A 23,927-nucleotide genomic window follows, 5' to 3' on the forward strand; every position below is an offset into this window, starting at 1 on the left:
ACACATTGTTCTCAAATCCGTCACATCACTTTCTAGTAATTCCTGCAGACTTTTGCACACTGTTCAGTGAAAGTCCTTCAAAGGGGTTAATGCACGGCCATTATCAGCACTATCAGAGCCCTTGTTTTTACGCTGTTACATCCCCCCCTCGATGACTGACTCCAGGCCTAAAACTTCCTGAAACCTAAGCTACGTTACAAGAGAAACACACACACTCCGAGGACACCACAACAGAGGGGCTTCTCAAACCGGATTAGGTTTGTTGTGGCAGATCTAGGTTTCAGGTTTGACTTGAGTAATGTGTCGTTTAATTTCTTCGGGAATTGTTTTGACAAAACAAGTTAGCGTAAAGTCGGATATGTCGTCTAAAACAAAAAGGGTGTGTGTAGTGTGTGTATGTTTTTTTTTCCTCCTCGCGCAGCTCATGTGAAGCATATGTCAGTCATCAACGAAGTGTTACAGTGGAAGTGACATCAGAACCCTGGAGGGCTTGCACTGCGAGAGAGGCTTTTTGATATGATTTCAGAGAACAGAGAGTTCAGCGAAAAGAAAGGAGTTGCTTGCGTCTCTGTTGTTGGAGCGAGAAAAAAAATCTTTCTATACAAACAGTGGAGATGAACTGGAAGGTGCTCTGCCACGCTTTTACTGAATCTTTATCATTGTAGCTGTCAGCAGAGGTAAATGTCATGATTTGTGTTGCTAAATTACACATTTAGTGTGACAAGGGTAATTATTGTGACGTTGGCGCACACAGATGGAGAAATGTTTGTCAGCCGTGATTATAATTACAATCATTCTGTGATACTGAAACTGAACAGTGTTGTGTTTGACTGACCTGCATGTTGGAACCAATTTATAGTGTTGCTTTGCGTTTTTCCAACACTCAAAGAAAAGTTACTTTCAACTTTAGAGGTGGAATCTTTTCTCTGATCTCGAGTGGACGGTTAGAAACAATGCTGCCGATTGGCCGGAGCCTGCAGAGCTGATCTTTATCCTGGCTTGTCTCAGGCTGGAGGTGATGATGCCCGCAGCAGCCAGAGATTGATGGGGGGCCAACACAAGCGGCGAGAATGAGCTCTGGCCTTTGAAGTCGTCCACATGGAGGGAAATTGATATATCAGTTTAAGCCCTGGACCCTATTAAAGGAGCCCCCGTCAGGTTAATGTGATAGCCTCCGTGTTACCCCAAGACCCATTCAGGTCAGCCCTAATTCCTGCCCCCGCTCTCCGCAATCTCATTTTAGTTTCCCATCAGTAATGTTTTTCCATCAGAGGAGCTCTGCTAGGGAGTATATCACACAGTCAAACACTGGGCCATCTCTCTCCCAGAGTGATTTAAACCTCCAGCCAGCACGTTAATCACCAGCCAGAGATTCCCATGGTTATTTGTACAGGTTGGACAGTCTTTAAAGTGGGCTCTGTAGAGGTATACACCTCACCAGACAGCTCTCTTATCACCGGAATAAAACATGAATAATACCATAGCCCAAATCTGGCCCTCCCCAGGTCTCAGTCACCTCGTCCCCATGGTCAGACAGGCGAGCAAGGGCCCCAGGTCTGCGGAGGTGAGCCCTATGATCATTAATTTTTAATTGCATGCAGAAATACATTTACATTAAAAATGCAGAGCGGTGTCTTTTTAATTCAGACACAGTGTATTTATTATTAAACCTTTGTCTTGGAGGTCAGCTCACAAGGAATCATCTGTCCATCAGATTCAGGACGTACGCACCTTTGTCGGCCAGATCACCCCCACATTTTAAACATGTCTGTTATTCACTTTGATTTTCTTCTTCTGTCTGAAGTCATCACGCCAGTCCGAACTACAGCATCAAAAAGAAATGTCATATCACCGGAATAAAACATGAATAAGACTAATGGCAAGAATCTATGTTTTAAAGGGACAGTTGGCAGTGGTCAAAAGCTGCAGGACATTAGGAATTCAATTGATGATAAATAATGTGATATCAATCTAGTTCTCCTTAAGAAGTGAACTTTGGCTCACTTACGGTGCTGTAACCATACACTGTGGTTTCGTCTTCTGTGATGGAAGTTTGAGAAACCTCCTCACAGATTTGCCACAAAATCTCTTGTGGCCATAGAGAAGTTACAAGGACCTTGCTGCTTTGCATGCATGTATTTTTGCATGTATTCTTTATATTACAGCTGGACATTTTCACACAGTATAAACTAGTGTTTAAATGGCTGGATGTGTTTTTCTGTCCGTCCAAGCTGCACAGGTCTCTGTTAATTCCAGATGTATATGAGAATCAACTTTTAGAAACCAGTTTATACTAGTGTTAAAACTTAAAGTGCAATGCTGTAAAATATTTTATCAACCATACGTCATCATTTCAATGCAGGCTAATTCAGTTAAATAGCAGACTCAATTTAAAAGTTCACTCTTTACTTAAACAGCATTTTTGTGTTTTGTCATGTAGAGGCTTTGGAGAAACTTAGATACAAAGTATAAAACAAAGGTCAGGAAAAGATAATGTGAAAATATATCAGATAGATAGACAGAGAATTTTAAGAAAATTACAAAAATGGAATTATTAATATTTTATCAAATTAATTAATCCATTTTTTTTTTCACATACCAAAAGTAAAATTAAAACAAATCACCTTAAAATAGCCAGGGGCATCAGTAATTTATGACTCCTTTTAAGAGTCAGTAGTTTATATGATCATCAGTGCAAACAACTGACAACCCTAGAAAATGCTGACTTCTTAAAACATCCTCATAACATTATATATAAACTACATCCTGTAAGAGAAAAGCAACGCTCAGTTTTTTAACAAAAAGTTACATTTTTAACATATTAATAGTTTTGTGTATTAATAATATAACAGCAGTTGTCTTAAATTAAGGCCACTAGCTTTTTATCTTGAATACATCGGCTTGTTAGTTTTACTGTGCCCCCCCACACATACTGCCCCTTATGATTGTAATCATAGCTAACATATTGGAACAAAATGCAACATAGACTAGATTACACAAAAGTACAAATTCAGCACATTAAAACAAGCTAAAAAATAATTGTCAAGCAAAAAAAAAAAAAAAAAAAAAAAAATCCTATAAATTATAATGTAATTCAGTAGTTTGGCATTGATAGGTTAATTTCTGGAGCTTGTAATGTTAGTTATTGTGCCAGTGCACCAGGTTTACATTAAAATGTTAGGAATATTTCCTTTTACACACCCTTTGTCAATGTGTGCATGTGCATGTCTGAAATATACAAAAACCCTTGGTGATCACTTGGTTCATGTTGTTTATATTCAAACTTCCCCATCTTAAAAAATCACATTCATCTAACAGATACTGTGTCTTTTACTACTGCTTGTTTCTTTGGGCCTTCTTTATATCTTTGCAGAGCAATCTCTTTTCCAAGCTCCTGCGTATAAAGGAAGAAAAAAGAGAAAACTCTCAAACAAATTTGTTTATAACAGTGTCTTTTTAGATCCGTGCATATTTTGTCTCGTCTGAGTCGAGTGTTGAGATTAATCCCATGTTGTTCCTATTATTGGCCTCTCCTGAGACATTATGATGTGAATGACTGTCTAAGCGCCATCAGATCCATCAATTGGATTCAAAGAAATGTTATCCATTACTCTCTCCAACCCAGCAGATGTTGAGGGTTTTTGTAAGTCGAATTCCTTTATTATGTTAATACCACTGTTTTGTCACATGCACCATTTCCATTTGAGTGGGGTGGAAAAATCATCAGATGGATTTGGCTCCCTCAATGAGCGATGTTTGACATTCAATGAGATGAGAAACATGAAAAAACACATTTCAATGGCAAGTGGCATATGACAATCACAACAAGAAGGCCCTTTGAGTGAACAGAAGATCACAATATAATTGTGGCACCATGTTGTGTTTTTAAGACACTGCCTTGTATAAATTTTGCATTGATTATGTGGTTTTGAAATATACAGGACACAAAGGAAAGGGACATTTTGTCGCCACAATGGCTGTTTGTTTCTGCTCTTGGCTCGACTTTTTCGTAACATAAAAGCGGACAACAAACATACAGCCATATGGACGTGTAGCCTTGAAGAAGCAGGAGTGCACAATATACAGCTGGTTTCCTCTATTGTTGAGTCTTCATTTAAATGGCACAGACATACATGTTATGAGACACTTGCGGTCTTGTTTGCACACCAGGGTGTGGCAGGGAGTGTGTGTAAGTGTATAAATGCGTAGTATGTGCAAAGGAAGCTAATTCTAAGCACATACTTTAAATGCTTTTCCCTTTCTAGCCTTATAAATTAAATTCTAACCGACATGGAGCATCCAGTAGTGGAGTCAATCATGAACCTAATTTTGTTTAAGAAGTGGATTTTATTTTTAATGGGAGACACATCTGTATGTGTATAATATATGTTGGTGTTTATGTCTGTCTGGGAGTAAGAGACTGAGTGCACATGGGTTGTGCGACTGTGTGCATGTACATGTACTATGTGTCTGGATGTCTGCATATCTGCAAGTGTGTGTGTGTGTGTGTGTGTGTTCGTCGTAGGCTCAGAGGCATAGCGTGGGTCTGCATGAGGGAGTGTGGTGGCAGAGCGCTCCTCTGATAGGCCAGATCCAGGGTGCACTGAAGCCTTTCGCATATATATGGAATTTTTGAATATCTAAACCATTATTTAGCATCCAAATCAGTTCTGCTTGTCTGACTGATGGACAATTTCAGTGTGACCCCGGTCTTTTTGCATGTGACCTATACTGTCGGGATTCTTGCATATTGTTTGGATGTTCACGTTGACTCCTCTCCCGTTTTTCTCTTTGATCCTTTTAGCATGCTCTTTGTGTCGGAATTCATGAAATATTCATGGCTGGACTGTGGCTTTTCCATATCTTTATGTACAATTATTGGCAGGCGTCCTGTTATGTCGAGCCATCTTAATAGTAGGTATTGGGCTCGGTTAAGTGTGACTTCAGATTTTTCTGACAGTTTAGCCAGTCTGTGTTATGAATTGATAAGGTGGGGTATTATATTTGCAGATTGTGCAGCGTGGTTGCCTTTTTAGCCTACTATTAATATTGATAAACGCAAATAATGTGTCTCACATGAGAGACGAAAGATCAGCTCTGGAATATAAAATATGGAAAATATTATTAGTATTATTAAACATTTTATTTGTATCCAATAATAGAATATATCAGATGTTTTACTAACAATTTCTGAATTCCTCAGTCTCTCTAATAATCACCTTCATCGTCACCTTAATAGAGTCCTGATTTGAGGTGTGCTGGTTGTGTCGATAATGCTAACAGGGTTAATAGTGTGTTCCTCTCCATCATGACCAGTACTATTGGCAGCAGGAGTAATTGGACAGAGGATGTCATTATCATGCCCGGTGTGCAGCTGAGGATTTGCAGGACCATAGAGGGCCCGCAGTGTGGCCCTCACCAAACACACTGACGTCCTCCGGAGTTTCACATGTAAATACTGTCTATTCTCCCAGCATTTAATAAATGTTTCTGGAGGTTTATTAATGTGCAAATGGGTGAAAGCGCTGCTCCCCCCGCGCAGGCACAACGTGTGCACAGAGGCACAGAGCTGTTTAAGGAGAAGAGATTCACAAATCAGCCGATGTGGAGCTAAGCCTGTGGCTCTCTCCACTAGGGAACCACTAGGAGTATTTAATTCTCTCTCTTCCCCTCACTCTGTATGTGTGGATGAGACCCATGTGTGTCTCTGCATGTGTGTGCATGAGAGTCCATTACCTGCCCCAGAGTCTCCATGTTTACTCATTTGTACCATTCTCCAATAAGTTCTCCCAGTGCCTCTCCAGCCAGTGAATGGCAGTGGCTGCGCAAGTGAAATTGGGGCGAAAGATGTGAGAGACATCCAGATACTGGTATCGTGCATAGAGTTTCTGCACTCACAGGGGCATACAAATGGGCAAATCTATGGATAAAGGCTCCCAGGATCCAGCTATAGTCATATGAATGCAAATAGGATTAAAGTGCCAGCTTTAGAGGCTGATATACAATTCACAGCTCTTATAGGAGTCTGGCTGCAGCCAGACCCCGAACACCATCCTCTGCTCCTGGAAAATGAGGATATGTTTATGAAGATGGCTTTCTTGTCCCAGCCACCCCCCACATTTTTTTTCTCTCCTCTTGAAATGAGCCTCGCTGTGATTAGCAGTGAGGAAGGCCCCCCTCATTAGCATTCACTATCTCATCTTTCAGGTGTTTTTCAGTCAATATTAGTTTGATCTTTGTCTGGGGGATAAATGATTGGCTTGATGTAGCGTGCATTTGTTTTTACAAACCCAACAGAGTGAACTACAAAGGGCTTTTCATTCAGGTTTAGACAGCACTCGAAAGGCTTTTTTTCCTCCTCTTTTTTTACTTGGCTGATTTAACAAGCGTTTAAACCGACTGATCTCAAAAAAAAAAAAAAGAAAGAATGAAAGAAAAATGTGTTTCATGCTGTGGCTGGCTCTTTCTGTTTCACAAAATAGTTAGTGAGTGCAGTCAGGGCCTCTGTGTCCATAACCTCTCAATGACTGTTGATCGCAATAAATATCACTTGACGTTTGACTGCCGTTTTTCTTGTTGGGGGAGAGAATAACAAGGGCCATTCTGCTTCATATATTTTTACTCATTAGGTTTTCTTTGAGAAACTAAGCCTCGTCTTCCTCTCTCTCTCTGTCTTGCTTTCCTTCTCTCTGCCCCCCCCCCCCTCCCTCCCTGCCCTCTTAGTGGGGCTCTGTCAAAACCAAGGCCTGCTTTATCTCCATCCATGAAGTTAAGAAAGCTGGCAAAGCTGTAAATTTGGACGCCCTTCGTTAGAGGAGCTCCCCCGGCTGTAATTCATCTCAATCCTCAGCGGTCTTTAGTTCCCTTTCAGAGGCCGTAAAGTACTGCATAACACTCACTGGGAGTTGGGGGAGATGGGGGTACGGAGGGTCCAGGGGTTACCAGAGAAGGGCTCATGTTTGAGGGGACAGTCCCGGGGTCTGTGACACATGGGGGTCAGGTGACAGACCTGGAGATGATATATGGACGCTCGTGTGACACAGTGCTAACAAGACTGGCTTTTACAATGGGTCTCATTTTCCCAGTTTCTCCTTCCTTTCTCTCTCGCTTTTCCAGTCTGGCTTTTGCTCTCTCTCTCTCTCTCTCTCTCTCTCTCTCTCTCTCTCCTCCAATTTCAATCATCACTTGTTAGGATGTTGGATCCTTTTAAAACTTTTGGCTGTGACAGTGAGAAGATACAGAGAGAAACATTGCTGTGGGGGAAGTTACACTAGTTGGAAAGTCTTGGTAAAATAGCAAAAGCAGAATAGATATTAAAATATCTGAGGGAATTTTCTCTTGGAAATTAACTCTGCAAAAAGAAATGATCTCTACACACTGAATCTGACAAACTGATCTTACTTAAAATCATCTTAAAAAGCAATTGCCTTGAAAAAGGAAAGTAAATATAACTATAAATCTTAATTTAAGTTTACTTTAGATCTTTTTGTGAAGTTGTAGCAACTTTAAAATGACAAGAGAAATTACCTCATTCTTTCTAATAGTTAGCAACTCCTCTAAACCAAGTTAGTCTGACTTAACTTGATCATGACAAAGGATTTTGACAATGATGAAGTTAGGTTAGTTAGTTAGGTTTGGTTAACACGATTAAGAATATTCAAATATGACTAGTTTGCAGCTGAATATAGATATAAAGCACTGTAAACTTGGTTTACTGAAGTTATTAAAACTTAGAAAGATTTCTTTGAATTAAACTTGTCATTTTTAAGATGCAGTAGCTTCAGACAATTATTTTTAAATTAAACTTAACAATTAGATAAAAAATAAACATGAATTGATATTAATAGTTATATTTACTTACACTTTTCAAGGCAGTTGGTCTTCTATATTTTTTATAGTAAAATTATCAGATTTTACAGTGTATTGAATGATTCAATAATCGTGTGCATGAATTACTTTAAGTACAGATCTAAGGTTGGTATTGAAGTTATGTAGTATTCCATAATGCCTTGCTATCTTAGCCTGATTATCATTTTATAAGAGAGGGTGTCACTTTTTAAATGCTCATGAAATCATCTGAATGGATTGTGGGTTGGTTATGCTTTATGGAACTTGGCCAGAAGGATGTGCCAGGGTCGAAAGGGTTAAAGCATCAGTCGTATAGTGTTATTATATGAAATCCTGGATCAGCTAAAGCATAAATCACCATATTTATAATTGAAAACAAGCCCACCAGTTTGAAATTCCACAGCCCTTACACATGATAAAATAACACGCTCCTGCTCTCTTTTTTATCTTACACATAAAGGTCAAGCAGTCAACGCATACAGGTGGCTGCAATATGTTTTGAAACAGTAGCTATAAGCTAATTTACTTTATGAGGAGATGACCAGACATGTACGTGTGTAAAATTAGAGTGTGAACTTTGTGTAAGTATGTTCTCTATTTTTGTAGGCTGAGAATGAACATCCAGTAAAAGCCGTATTGGCTTGATGGCAGCCACACTTTATTTCGGGACGAGCCTCTGGAGGAGGAATAAGAGTGAGCTGTGTCCATGAGGGGGCAGTTTGTTTGACGACTGATCTGATGGGGAGTCAGGGAAACAGGTGGGGGAGTGAGAGTGTGTGTTTCTGGGCGTGGGGTGTGGGGGGGTTAGAAATAGCACTCGGAGCTGGGTCCTTATGTCCCAGCTATCCACCCACTGCCAGTCAGCCACCCAGCGAGCGAAGCAGGAAGAGAGGCCTGTGCCTGCCTTCCTCCTGCCCACATTCCAGCTCAGATCTGATTGCAAGGCAAACATGGCATCTCTCCCCAGATCCCTCGGTAAACATTTTCTGAAGCAGGGGGAAATAGAGAGGCTGTGGATGTCTAATGAGTTAATTATGACAATGCGGAAAAGCCATCTGAGTGCAACTCCATTAAATTTACAGTACAGACAGGTATCGTTCCTTTTCTGTAGTTGCAGCCTACAGATCTTGCTCAGCTGCTTCTCTTCTGTTTCTGTGTAAAGCAGCGAGCTAATGGCTCAGAGACTGTATTGTTAAATGTCCATGTTGGTTAGATGGCTTCATGTTTTTATTGTACCGGCAACATCTGGGTCCACAGTTGTGAGGTTAAAAGAGAGGGCTGCTGCTTTAGGTCAAAACCTAAAAATAGGACAGTCTTCAGAAGCTGTGCCACGGGCAGCCAGGAAATGCTTTGATTTCTTTTCCTCCCCCCCTTTTTTTTATTTTATAAGAATATTCAATAAAGCCTCTGGATCTGGCAAACAGGTGGCAGAGCTTAGGTTCCCCCACAGTGCTAAAGCAAACTTCCTCTACATATTTTAGCATCACAAAGCCCTGTAACACATGCAAAATAATGCTCCACTGTTACTTACTGCACAGTGATAGCCCTGCGTTTAAGTTTTGCTCTGATCGAATGGAGAAATGTGGCCGAAATCAGAACATTTATTAAAGATAATGCAAAAAAGAAATTTAATTTGATCTGTTTACCAAAAGTATACATATGATATTGAAATGTCCCTGAATAAATGAATCAGCCTTTCTGCACTTTAGTGTGTGCGTATTAATGCGTGTGTTTGTGAGTATGTGACGCACGTTGTGGCCCTTCTAAGTAACCTGAAGCCGGGCTTAAGGGCCCACCTGTCTCTAGTTGTGGACAGACGAGGCCTGGCTGCCAGGCGCTCCATTCATCTCTATTGCTAATGCTAATACTAATGCTAACATTAGTGCTAACATTAGCTACTGTTCTTGTTTCACTCTGTCAGCCTCATGCCATTCCCCTGGCCTGAGCCAAAAGGGAGACTGATAGCCTACTTATGCTGATGGCCTTGCTCTACATTCATTATATTAGGGCCTGCAAATAAATCAAACAAAAAGATATGTATTTATATATTAAGTGTTGAATTTTTAATAGTTCTCAAGCTTGTGATGTTATACGTTGTAAATCCCTGTGGGGAAATTCACTTCTGCATTTGACCCATCCTAACTATTTAAGAGGAGTGTGTAGTGCAGTGTCAAGTGACCAGCTTCAGGTATTAGTGTAGCGCTTTGGTCATGGACATCTCTGGGTCACCCACATAAATCATAGCGAACAACATGTATACTCCACAAAATTGGTCTTGTTAGTAATTAAATCCAAGACCTTTGTGTTGTGAAGTAACAGTGCTCTTTGCTAAGCCTTTCGGGTAGACGTAAGCAGTGTTGTAATGTAACAAAGTAACAGTACTTTGTTACAGTACTTTATATATTTCTGACCAATGTATACTTTTACTCCACTACCTTCGCCCTAAGCATCCTAGATACTTACTATGAAATAAGGAAGGGAGGAGGGAGGACGGGATGGACAAATGAAGGAATGGAAGGGAAGGAAAAACTGGATTTTGTTCTTTAATCCCTTTAACTTCTGCAAAAAGATCATTTTTTAATGTAATGTAAGCTCCAATTCTAGTGTACGCATTAATACATAATTAACTACACAATTCTCAAAATTCTGGCAGCTGGCATTGTTATTGTACTTTTACTTCCAATACTTGAACACATTTAATATAATACATTACTTTTGTTACTTAGGCACAGTGAATATCAGATACTTGAAGACTTTTATTCTAATGAGGTGACTTTAACTTCTACCAAAGTCATTTTCTGGAAAGACATCTGTTCTTTTAGTACTTCATCTACCATTGGATGTAAGTCCAGCATTAACTCTCTTTCAGCTTTGTTTTCGGTCTCCACCAAACTATGAGGGAGATATGTGACATAAAAAAAATCCTCTAGCATCGTAGAAGTATGGATAAATAAATCCTACTACATGGTAGATGGCTCTGATTTTATTTGTTTTTAATGTTTTTTGTTGCCAGTTTACACAACAGGACAAGATAGAAAATAGATGTGCTGAAAATGCCACAAAAGTGCTACAGTGGGAATTTAGTTTTGAAGGAGCTTTATACGACATTCAGAGCATATCTTTGACTCAGAGTATGATCCTGAATTTACAGTTCTGATCTGACCCAAAAATCAGGCATGGCCCTACACGGACCTGCATAGTCTTTGTCCAAGCCAAGCTCTGAATTGCGGCAGCACTTTTGGGCCTGATCTCTCTGATCTCTCCCCAATATACCTTTTGGTTCAGAGCCCCACTTTCATGACTGAGCGTACTCTAAAGATGAGCAGAGGGCCAGTTGTAGTAAAAATGAAACTCAGCCTTTTGTTAATTCATATGGAGATAGAACGATATAACACCAGGAAGTTGACAAGAACGCAATCTGACTAAAGCCCTGGGAATGTTGAGAAATTGCGTCCCGGCCTGCAATTGGCAGATCAAGTTGGGTCAGTCTGATTCGGGTAGAGAATTAAAGCTCTCAACATGGAGGTGGCTGACCTAACAGCTAGCGAGTAACAGTGCAGATAGTGCTAACAATGGTGACAGTGTTAACAGAGCTAAGGGTGTTAACATAGGGGGTTACATTTCTGCTCCTATGCTGTTCCAATACCATAGGTCGGGATGGCATTGCAGAGCTATGGAAATTAGTCTTTGAAATACACACACAGGAAGTCACATGCACTAATATGCACCTGCGCTATTACAGCAAAGAACAGAAAACCTTGGATTACAACACACACCAAGGTGGCGTGACTTCATTCTCTGCTCAGAGCATCATTACTTCACTGTATCTTCAAGCTGCAAATAGTTGTTTGCTGCTATATTAATGTTCTGAATGTCACATAGCATTTTTAAAGCAGATATTAAATTTTTAGGGAAAAAAAAACAATGAAAAAAATTCTTCTTTAAATGGTAAATTCAACTTAACTGGGGTTACAAACTAAAGGTCTCATCTGTTTACATGGGAATTTGCCAAATTAACTGTTCAGTGCAACAACATATGCTTTAATTTGCCTGGAAAATGGGTTGCATAGTGAGATCCATGGTTATGTCTAAGAGTGTTACTTTAGCTTGTTCTGTTTTTTTCTTGTGTAATTACAGCGTGTTTTCTTTTGGCAACATGCATCCTGGAATTAGCAAATGAATGTTTTAACCCTGGTGAACTTCCACAGTGTTTTATGCACTCCCCTCCCCATTACGTTGCATGGCTTTGGAAATTGAACACAGCCACTAATGACCTTTAGCATCGCTGGCAGGTTTTAAGTGTGATCAGTGGGTATATGTTTAAACGTGTTGTCCTGTGCCTCGGGAGATTACAGTAACGATACCAATTAGCCCAATCTCATTAGCCAGCTGAAACTCCACTGAGTCACACAAATTAAGGACCCTCTCTAATCTGACAGTCCTAGAAGTAGGCCCGTGCCCTCTGTTTGTGTGTGTGTGTGTGTGTGTGTGTGTGTGAGAGAGAGTGTGTGTAAAAGAGAGACAAAGAGTGTGGTCTTTCATTTTGTTAACTGTGGGTTTATGTATGACCTGTTAACTCTGAGTGTGTATGTGGGAGTGTATGTGCATGCAAGTGTGTAAAGCTATAAGCTTAATTACCAGTCAAGGATCAGACACAGCTTCTATATATATATATATATATATATATATATATAAATATACATAGACACCCACCGCTTGAACACACACACATGCTAACACACCCACACTCATGCTCGCACTTGCATGCACGCACGCACACACACACACACACACACACACACACACACACACACACACACACACACACACACACAAGAGCAGCATCTAACTTTCATGTGTTTGTTTGGACATTTTCACCGCCTGGTGATTAATTTATGAATTCTTGAAAGATGGAGGGTGCGCTCAATCTCAGGTTTAAAAGCTTCATGTTTTCCCCACTCTCTCTGACAAACACGCACACACACACACACGCACGCACACACACACACACACACACACACACACACACACACACACACACACACACACACACTTTCTTGCTCTGAATGTCTATTTTTCAAAAATATACTGGGGTTTTGAATAGAGAGAGGGATAATCCTTTATAAGTCCCACAAAAGTTTTATGTCACATTACTTTAATTATAATTGGTTATGTTAGGCTAATTTCTTGTCTTCTTTTTACCATGTTTGATGTTTCTTTAAACTTATTATAATGTATAGGAATTAACAACTTCTCTCTTTCTACTAGCTTTCAAGAGTCTATTTAGGGAACGAGTACGACTAGAATATAAATATCATGTTAAAATGGAGAATTTGGATGCTTTTTGAGATGTGAGATTATGAAGGCTTGTGTTTCCCCTAAAATTACCTTTGCAGATGTGTTGCTTTAACATAAATATTTTTATTTGAATAAATGAGTGTGAGTCTCTCTCTCACTCACTCACTCTCTCTCTCTCTCTCTCTCTCTCTCTCTCTCTCTCTCTCTCTCCAGGCCCCACATCTGATTAGTGTCTATTAAAGATCAGAGGGGTGAGGAGGAAGTGCCCTGCTGATCTGGGTGCTGAGTGCTGTGTTATCTTTGGATGAGTTTGGCCGCCCCGCTGGCACACCACAGTACCTTATTACTGTGTTACCGAGTATATTAGAGCGCCTTCGGAAACAGGTTAGTTTTGCACTAAAGCAACATGGGAAATCTGCTCTTAAAGGGGAGCATTTTTACTTTAAACATAGATAATTAATTTGGGAGAAAACATGGTGATTCCCACTCTGTAATGTAATGTCGTTACATGAGATTTATGAAGAAAAAAAACAGTCAGCACTCCTCAGAAGTTAAGCTTTTTTCTAAACCTATTTGTTTTTATTAAACCTAATGTAACACGGTGTTTTACATTTCAGGTCTACAATTCTTTAACTAATTGATGCATTTAAGTGCTTGTTTGTGCTGTTCCAGTGCACTCACACTAAAGGCCTCATAAGCAGGAGCAGGAAGAAAAAGAATTTATTTGCCCCAAATCTGTCTCTGAGTCAGCACTTTCTCTTGGGATCTGGAGACCCGTAACCGAAACCTATCCTTAACCATCCGTAACTATAGTAACCTGTATGTACACTTACCACTTTAACATGTTGGCTATTGTACAGTACATGTAAAATGCTTTATGATGAATGACACAATAGCTGTTGATGTTTTCATCTCGTAGTGCGAATTTGATTTTGTGTCGTCTGGATATTAAAAGTGTTTTTCCATGTTACTCCACTATTTCACTTTCACTGACATGACATTGCATTACACCATCGTAGAAATGGTTATAATTTACTGTTTAAGAAAGCTTACGCCACTCCAGTAAGTCCCACTAATGCCATTTAACCCTGTGTTTCCCCTTCTCTCATGCTTGGTCTCATTAGGTCAGGATTAACAGGGGATTACTGTAGCCATGGGCTACTTGCTCTTTAACACTAATATCTTGAAGAGATGCTCCATAATTTCATTTTGAACGCCTCAAATGACTTGAAACAGGCGGGGGTATCTGGGCCTTGGCAGCTAATCAAAGAAAATAACTCCAGGATGGCTTTGATAGCGAAGCACTTTCCACTCGCGCCTTCGTAGAAGCCATGTTTATTTATTGTCCTCAGAGGCAGGAAATTAAAGCTGGCGTGTTTAGTATAATTGGTCATTTTGTGTTATTCACATATCGTCAGGCCTCTGCAGATTAGCACTACCTGTTATTGCAGAAAATGATTCCTTTGAGCCAGATGACTTGGGGAATGAAGAGTGTAATTCTGACTTCACATTCGGTCTCATTTTCCTTTTTTTGTCTCCTGTTTGCTTTATTTACAGCGTGGATTTCCAGGCCAGAGGTGGAGGACGAACAAACACAAGGGCTCACAAGGTGTGTATGAAAGAGTGCGTGTGTTTGTGTGTCACTGTGTGCACGAGAGACACATCAAACTGAATTGACGAACACACAGGCCACTGGCTTCAAGGGCCTGTGACAATCACAACATCAAATCTGAGAATTCTATGATACACACACACACACACACACACACACACATGCACACAGAGGCTGTCACACAGGCTCAATACCCTGTTCTTAGGAAACCTTTTGGTGTTGTTGTATAGGTCTAGTCGCTGCCGCAGCTGTTGCTGTTTGTGCTGTTGTTTTGGGGGTGAGATCTGTATCCGAAAAGAACAGAGCAACCTCCACAAAATGTCTATGATTGATCACTGTATTCTGCCATCACTTTCTGTCACCTTATTCGCTCGGCGCAAATCAAAACACTTTGCTTTCAAAATTCTCAAATATGGAGAACAGTGTCGGGAAATAAATTGGCATCTTTTTGGTTTGTTTGTGTGCCTTGTAACTCTACCTAACAGCCACCAGGCCACAAGACAACAGAGGAGTGATTTCAGTACACATCTGAAGTCAAGCAGCGATATAACACTGCCTGCCAAAATGACACTCAAGTGAGCTGTAATGACTACATTGTTTTTACTCCCTCTCTCTCCACCCGTCTTCTAAGCAGCAGGCAAACGCACCATCGTAAGCTAGCGGCACACCGAAGTCTGTGTGCTCTGAGAACTTAAGGAGTTTTGAAAGTTAAAAGAGGGCTTTTCTTCTCCCTGATCCTGTTGTGATGTTTCCCTGGCTGTCTTTTGTGTTGGAGTGCACTAGACGATGCTATTATGTTAGAGGTAAAGTAATATGACTGTGACAGGCTTCAGTATCCATTTGAAAAGCGCGTTTGGAAGACAGCCTCGTGTAGTGCAACGCCTTCCTTTAAGAAATGCACTTTTCCCTCATGCACACTTTCAAGAATCTTGTTAAACACAAAAGGAGCAGCAACCTGCTTCTGTGGGACGAAGTGGGGGGAAAAAAGAGAAAGGAGAAAATAACTTTCAAAAAAATATATTATAAATGTGCTTGCCAGGTATATGAATGTCGAGTTGAATTTGGTGCAGCGCTTGAAACAGTGCAGTTAAAGAGCTTAAAGGCTGACCTTGAAAAGTCTGCCGTCAGAATCGTGTTAGTAGACCTGCTTCTCGCCTGTCAAGGTACGGTAGAATCACGACATTGTTTATTCACTTTGATTTGTCAGGGATGCATGCAAGAGTATTGACAAAAGATCTCTCCTCGCTGCACCTCCTGCCTGTGTATCCCTTCTGTTTTTCCATCTCTGTGCCTGGTGCCATGTGCACCACACTCATGCCCCTGCATGGGCCTTTATTGATGTCCCACCCTAATTATGTACCTCTGCTAGTGGCACTTAGGGAAACATTGATGAAATGTTTTATTTTAAGGGTCAGTGCCGCCCATTAGAATTAGCGCCGACATAGGCTAAGGCGTTTGTCATGCGTGTCACACACCAGCCTCTCTTCCAGCCCTGCCCCCCCCCCCCCCCCTCCCCCCATGTGCACTCCATCTGGGGGGGTTTGGCAGTGGTGGGGAAGGGGCTGATGGGGGGTGCTGTCCATGCGGGGGCTGTGGTCCTCTCAATGTGGCACATCAAACTCTATAAAGGGAATCATTTATGTGCCACTCCCTATTACTGAACAGCATGGAGACAGCTAATGAGGGCCAAGGCAAAAGGAATATATCCACCACTTTGCTGTTAGACAGACACTGGCAGGGAAAGAAAAACCAGGAGTCTTCAGGGAATCATTGTTTTCAGGGAAAAAAAGGGGAAGAACAAAAGGAATATGTGTGTATGTGTGCGTGCGCATGTGTGTGTGTGTTTTTCTCACACCCGCTTCATCTATCGGGTTTATTTATTTATTTCTTCACCCGCTAGCGTTGTACTTAAGCTACGGTAACAGCTTGAGGTGAAGAGTCTGCAAAACACACATCGTTTTGCGTGTGCTGCGTGTGCAATTTTTCCTTTTTTCCCCCCACTGGTGAATTTATGATTGGCGATGATGAGAGTAAATATGTGTGCGTGTTAATGTGTAAATAAATGTATATCATGGATATGTGTGTGCTAATGGACACCTTGGTATAACCACGTTTGTTTGCAGTATGTGTGTGTATGTATGTGCACATGTACGTGAATCCACACACACGCACAAAAGGGTCTAGTGGTGCTGATAAAAAGGTAGCTGTGACATTTCCAATTTGCCATGCACCAGCCCACTCCATTTTCTTCCCTGCTGCCTCTTACATGGTAGAGTAAGCCTCTAGGATTGACAATAATTACAGCCTGCATAAAATGAAGAGGGTAATATGAACACAGCTTTGCCATAATTGCCTTTTCATTATTTGCTAACAGTGAGCTATTCAGTCATAAGAAAGAGATTGCATAGTAATTGGCTGACAATGGGAGGCTGAGGCTCTGTTCAGAGGCTGTGGTAATTTTTGTGTTGCTGTGAAGGTTTTTTGAGGGGCTTTTTTTATTTAAAATCTGAAGCATTAAACTGTAATTTAAAACTACAATTTCCAGCATGAATGAAAATCTGGGTATTAACATGAGCTCCTATTTAGAGTGGAACATCCTATTAGCAGTATTAGCACTATTTGGTAACTTTCCATATGGGCCGCCTCTCAGCCCAAATGGGATTTGAGACAGCTTTGTTTCTCTCTCAGTCAGTCTCACACATCAACATACACAAAGTTGTTTACACCGGTGGAAATTTCCTGTGTAACGTGTGTATATGTGAGTGTGTTTGTGGTAATTGAGGGTTAGGGGAAAGTTTGACAGTCTGCGGCACACAAACGCTTGCACTCAAACAGAATCGGGATGCATTTGCGCACTACAAAAACACACACCATCACGTGCACGTGGAAATGTATCTCAGTTGTGTTTTCATTGAGGAATAAGTGGACGGCAATATTTTCTCTATTATGAGAGGCACATACTTTTTGCACAAGGCAACATGAGAATAGATATGCCACACATCCAGTGTTGTTTTTCCAGAGCAATCCCTCTCCAATATTACATCACAAAGGGTTTGCTGCGTTGCAACGGGAGTCCTAATGTTAATTTAGCTAAACAGGATTTTGAGGTTATGCCTGGGCCTCTGGAGATGCTGCTACAATATGATGTCAAGGACGATGAAACAAGACAAGCAGAGTCTGGTGTGTGTGTGTGTGTGTGTGTGTGTGTGTGTGTGTGTGTGTGTGTGTGTGTTTTTGTGTGTGTGTGTGTGTGTGTGTGTGTGTGTGTGTGTGTGTGCTTGTGTGTGTATGTGTGTGTGTATAAACACAGGATGATGCACCAGTAATCTTTTCTAAACATAAAGGTCCTGTCACATAGCAGGAAAAATTCAGGCCATCTCACATTGTTCCTTTCTCATTTTGATAACTATATTTTGGCATTTACTGTCACACACACACACTACTAACACACACACCTAGAATGCTCTCAAGTGAGAATGAATAATATTTTTTTTCTATGACTCACCTTCCAAACGTGGAGGGTTAATGTTGAAATGTATTCCTTCGCCAATTACTTGCTGAAAATGTCACGAGTAACATAATTCTGTATAGAGAACAGAAACTAATTACTTTGTCTTCATATAAAAAATACAAACAATGAGCTGCAGTGCACACGGTGATTTGAGCTGCTGTTGTCAGCCATTATTTGAGGATGTCAAAAAATGATATTTGCAACTGGTTCCGCATTCAAAACACATGCTTAATATGAAAGTGATAATATGAAGATTACAAATATGTGTGTAAAAACACAGATTTTTGTACTTTGTGCGATCTGGATATATATCATGTGCCACTAATTAACCTGGCCCTGTTCACACAGACAGACAGGAAACCAAGGAGGGAAATTCATAGCAAAGTGATGCTGTCTAGAGAAAGAGGTAGAGTGAGAGAGACCCAGTGTGTTTGGTGTTGGATCTGAAAGACTGAGATTCCTGTGAAATGGTCGTTTGTGGCCGAGCCAGGTCGAGCCAGCCTATTCTTTATTTGGAACAAGCCTAGTTGGCACAAGACAACTCAACACTCCTCTCCCTCTCCTCTTTATAGACATCTCCCTCTCACTCAGACCTTATTCTTCACTGTAGCTAACAAACCCTCCAGTCAATCAATATTTATCTTATATAGTGTGCCGCTCCTCAGTAGCCATAATCGTTTAGCTCAAGTGCTTGCATGAGTGAGAAATAAATTACATTTACAGTGCTATCATTGAGGGCCTGATGTTTCCCAGGCATTAGCGGATATTTAGAGATGGCCAAACGTGGTAGGACATTAAAGAACAAGGCTGAAGGAGATTGATTAGATGAGCAAACAACGGGCCAAGCAGACGCAGAGAGTAAGTGGAGGTTAATATGATTGCTGAACTGAAGAATTATCCATCTAAGTCACTTAAGCTAATATTGACTCTTAAGTTTTTATTTTAGTTAAAAATAAGTGATGTAATTCACTCAGGGTGGCGTCCAGTCCAATTCAGCTTTGAGAATTGTTTTTTAAATGTATTTAGTGTTTCCTGAAGTGGTATGAACTTCATTCTAGTGTAGTAACTTACCTCATTTAAAGACTCACTTGCATGTTTTTAGACAAATTACTTGAAACACATACAAAATACAGATTTGAGTTTGCTTGTAAAAATGTTTTGTACTACCGCTAACCCATGATATAGTTTGAAAATAAATGAGATTAGATTTTATTGTTCTTTATTTAAAGGTCAAAATCAGTTTCTAATACGTGGGTGTGTTGTAAACATGAATATTCTCCCACAAGTGCTGAGATACTGATGCCAGTAACTTTCCGTGTTCGTCCACTTGGCCTCTGCAGTCTTTGGTAGTCAGTGCTTGATTCCTCTCTCCCTCTGTGATCATAGCCATGGTACACCAGCCAGCCAGGTGCACTGTGTGTTTGAGGTGCAAGTTGGTGTCATAATTATCTAACACAACGGGGTTGCTGTTCTTATTAGTAATTAGCTCCTACCAAAACTGATTGGTATGGGTTCCTTCGCTCATCCCTTTTAATGTTTAAACATTTACTTTGTGCTTGAAGGATTTGTTTGTATATATCTTGTGTGTGATGAGCGCTTTTCAAGTAATTGGCTCCTAGGGGACAACACTTTCTAACAGTTAAAGAATAATTACAGCCCTATGAAATGTTAAACTGCCCCGACTGTCTTTTCGCAGGGGCTTAATTGCGTGCAACAAGTAAGGCAGGCTTTTCATTTTGTTCCATCACAGGAACGGACTGAACTCTCATGGAAACACACAGAAATTTTGTCGAGTCGTAAATAGCTTCTCATATGGTAATTTTGTAGGACACCAAAGCAGTTTGAAAGGCATAGCTCTCATTGAAAGCGATGCCGCTAGCTTGTTTTTTTTTTTTTTTTTTTCATGTTGTGGAAAGGAGAAGCGAGGGCTTGGTGTCTGTGTTTTTATGCTCTAATGGACTTTTGCATATATTCATTATAAGAGAATCCTTAAAGAGGGAAAGACAGCATAAAATAACTGAAATTACTGGGCTTTTGCTGCCCGTGGATGCATGCTTGAAAGGGTTTGTTTATATCTGTTATCTGTCCATTGTTGATACTTGGAAAATATAATTTACACTGAAAATTGTATATATATATATGCGTGTGTGTGTGTGTGTGTGTGTGTGTATGCGTGTGTGTGTGTGTGTGTGTGTGTTTGTGTGTGTTTGTGTGTGTGTGTGTGTGTGTATACGTGTATATGTATGCACTTAGAAAATATGATTTACACTAAAACGTATATAGCTGTAAAGCTATTTTCATGATCCTACTTTTCAAAACACAAATAATAATAGAGTTTCCCTAAAGCTGGATTTATTTAAGTACAGGTTATACATATTATAAACAATAAGTCACGTCCTTTGAAAAGCTAGATTTTTTTTGTGTGCACAAACACCTTGCAACACACCTTTTCTTTTTTCGTATTTTTTTTTCCTATTGGCAAATTTTGCAAAAATCTGTTTCAATACAAATTGCAATGCATCCACTAAATATCTTTCTTGACATGTTTTTGTTTTGTTTTTTCATTAAATTGAAGACAATATTGGAAACAGGGGTCATTTGGACCAAGAATATTATTCTAGAATTATCATGTGGGGATATTCACCATACAAGATAAATGATGGGGCCTGAGCCCCAAGGGTGCAATAGGTCAGCCCATAGGTGATATTTTCACACTTGCATAAAGTGGAGATTATTCAGATAAGCTGTCAGTTCATAGCAACAATGAATATGAATTAAGCCATATATTTTCATATATTGTGTTAGTGAGCATTTATTGCATTCCATATATAAGTACTGCCATCCCTTGAACCCTTTTTTTTGACAGTACATTGCACGCAAGTGTTGGCATTGCTTAAACAAACTCACAAGCCATGAAATGTAATGACTTCTTTTTTTAACTACACATACAAACACACCTCTGCCCTCCATATGCATTGCATATTGATGCCAATCACAGACATGTCACCACGCATGCATACCTACTTTTCCATACACTGCTGTCACTCCACATGCTAATGATTTAATGTTTGGTGTGCGTTCATGTTTTCCCCCCTGTGTGCTGAAATAGTGTGTTTTATTGATTTTGATCCAGCAGGTTCCTGGCTAAATGCACCATTGATTTAGGAGGAGTGGATGGGCGTTGCGGTGTGCATGCCTCACATTCCTTCCTGAAATACAGTCCTGCTTCGGTCCTTGCTGGGGAGGCGATGCTAGTCTCACTACAGATAAAGTGAAGGCTTTGGGTCAGGCAGGTTAGAGCACACTGACCCTCCCGTATGGTCCTCATCATGCCTCATCCTCCCCTTTTATAGGTACCCTGCTGTTCTTTGCTGAGGCTGATGAGTGTTGGATTAGGTTTGCCTTACAGGTATCCATCATCTCTCCGCTCCTAATAACCCAGTGTGACTAAAGCCATTCCCTTTTCCTTTCCCCAGTTGGATTGCCAGGGTAATATAATGCATTCAAGTGAATTGCATTGGGCTCAGTTTGGCAGAGCTGGCATGCATTGTGCCCAGTGGGCCCCTTTGTAAATAAAATGTTATTACACGCCTGGATATTTCATGCCCTGTGTGCACATAGGGCTCACTGGTGCCATACTTCCACGAGATCACACGCAGATGTTAATCAGAGATTAACACACACTCAACACAGGACTCAATCAGCCTCTCAATTGCCATGCTTCCTAACACACTGATTAAGAGAAGACCCTTCCATGCAGAACTCTCCTGTAGCTTTTTACTCAAGGATCTTAGGTGCTGATAATTATTTTCTTAATTAGTAGATAGGCGTATGATGCAGTGAGGTATGTGTTGTACTGATGCAGATGTGATGTTCCGGAAACATTTTATATGTTTAATTTTCTCCCCTTCTGGTATTTTCCTACTTGTTTAATTAAGGAGGCGTATGGAAGCGAGGCGGATGAGCTATATTTGCTGTTCTGACTGCCAAAGTCAAAGATAATCAGATTATAAACTTCATCTGCTCAAGTCTGGTCGTCCTCGTCTCTCATTTCTTGACTTGATCGTCAGATTCTGCAGTGAAGAGAGGAATGCGGATAGTGTTACATGTTTTCGCAATCCTTTCAGAGTGTGTAGTCATGACAAGCTCCTGACAGGACATCCAGGTGTGGAGCCGTGGATCCCTCCAGACCTCTGTTGGTCACGGGGAAGTTTGCTATGACTGACTCAATATAGCTGAACCTAGCCAGTTGAGCTGCTTTTTAAAACATAAGACTACGTGCTTTAATTTTGCAGGCGTTTTGGTTTAGATGGCCCTTGAGGGATATATATTTATGTCAGAGGTAGACATATAGTGTTTAATGTTTAATCTAACTTAATTATGTACCTCTGTAACCCACCATATTTTGGGGGATTCCATGGTAGCTGTGATGAATTTGGGAGATAGTGCTAACAGCCTGTGCCTGCTCGATTGAGCCCTATGATCCAGAGGGGAAGAAACACAGCCCATGGCTAAACAAATCCTCCTTTGTTTTGGGGTGTGCTGAGTGATCTCCATTGAGAGGAGGGGATGGGTAAACACTGCTAGCTCTATAGAGCTACACATTGTAAACACACAGCGCTCATTAACTATAATGAGATGTTATGAGGAACCCTTGAGCTCATTGTGTGGCTTCTACAGAAGAACCTGCCTGCTATTGTTGTTGTTGTTGTTTATGCAAAGCAAATCATGGCTTTAGGTAGAAGAAAAAAAACACGGCATTCCTCTCACACTTTTCACCCGCTAATCATCAACGTCAAGGGAGATGGTTCAGAAAACACCTTGGCCTGTGATTTTTTTTTTTTTTTTTACTCTTACCTTTCATGCCCTGTGTTTCCCCCAGCCTTTCAAGTCATATTTGCTTCTTTTTGCAGGTCTACGTGTTTAACGTGTGTTACTGTGTGTTTCCAAGGCCTTCTAAGAGATAGGACTCACCCTTACTTGGTGTGGTCTTTAACCCTTTAATGCCTGCATCAACATCAGTTTTCTTGTGTTGCATTCAGATGCCTGGCAAGTATTTAAACCTCTAAAATCTGAGAAAATTAGATTTATTTCTTAAAAACCAAAAAAACCCATTATGAGCAACTTGGCAATGAGCAATTTAGCAAGAAATGTCTTGCCAACTGCAAAAAAGTAGTGAAAGGTGAGAAAAAAATAATATGAAAATTAGTTGGGAGGGATTTACAAAAACAGAGGAAAATGTCCAGAAAACCGTATTTATGATTCCATTAATTATATATTTAAAATTAATCATATAATAACAATTATCTTACAGAAAAATAAGATAAGATTTTTCAGCACTTTCTTGAGTTCACATTCTTGTTTTTTCTTTGTTGTTGTTTTTTTTAACTTTTCTTTTTTGTTTGTTTTTCTGCGATTTCTTGTTAGGTTACACGTCACCCTCCTATGATGTTTTTAAAAGAAATCAAGCCAATTTGCTTAGGTTTCAGAGGGTTAAAATGCTGTGCAGTAATGATGAGCATCTCTGTCTCTCTTTAAAGCTCAGGTTTTTAATGAGGACACTCGACCCATGCTGGGTTATCATGACCTTTTTCTGGGTTTCACCCACTGAGGCCAGCCCTGCCCACTCACCCACGCCTGTAGACCTACTTTTCTCTG

At 40.4% G+C, this 23,927-nt stretch overlaps 1 long non-coding RNA gene across 1 annotated transcript in view; it reads left to right on the forward strand.

The window, feature by feature from the left end:
• Window positions 1–13,365: 13,365 nt before the first annotated feature.
• LOC121937823 overlaps window positions 13,366–23,927 on the forward strand; it is a 157,285-nt gene continuing 146,723 nt past the window's right edge. The window contains exons 1-2 of the long non-coding RNA XR_006105216.1: window positions 13,366–13,530; window positions 14,704–14,755. This is a non-coding gene — a long non-coding RNA (uncharacterized LOC121937823). The remainder of the gene's footprint in view (window positions 13,531–14,703; window positions 14,756–23,927) is intronic.

The sequence above is a fragment of the Plectropomus leopardus genome, chromosome 1 (genome assembly GCF_008729295.1).
Source record: "Plectropomus leopardus isolate mb chromosome 1, YSFRI_Pleo_2.0, whole genome shotgun sequence".
NCBI lineage: Eukaryota > Metazoa > Chordata > Actinopteri > Perciformes > Serranidae > Plectropomus > Plectropomus leopardus.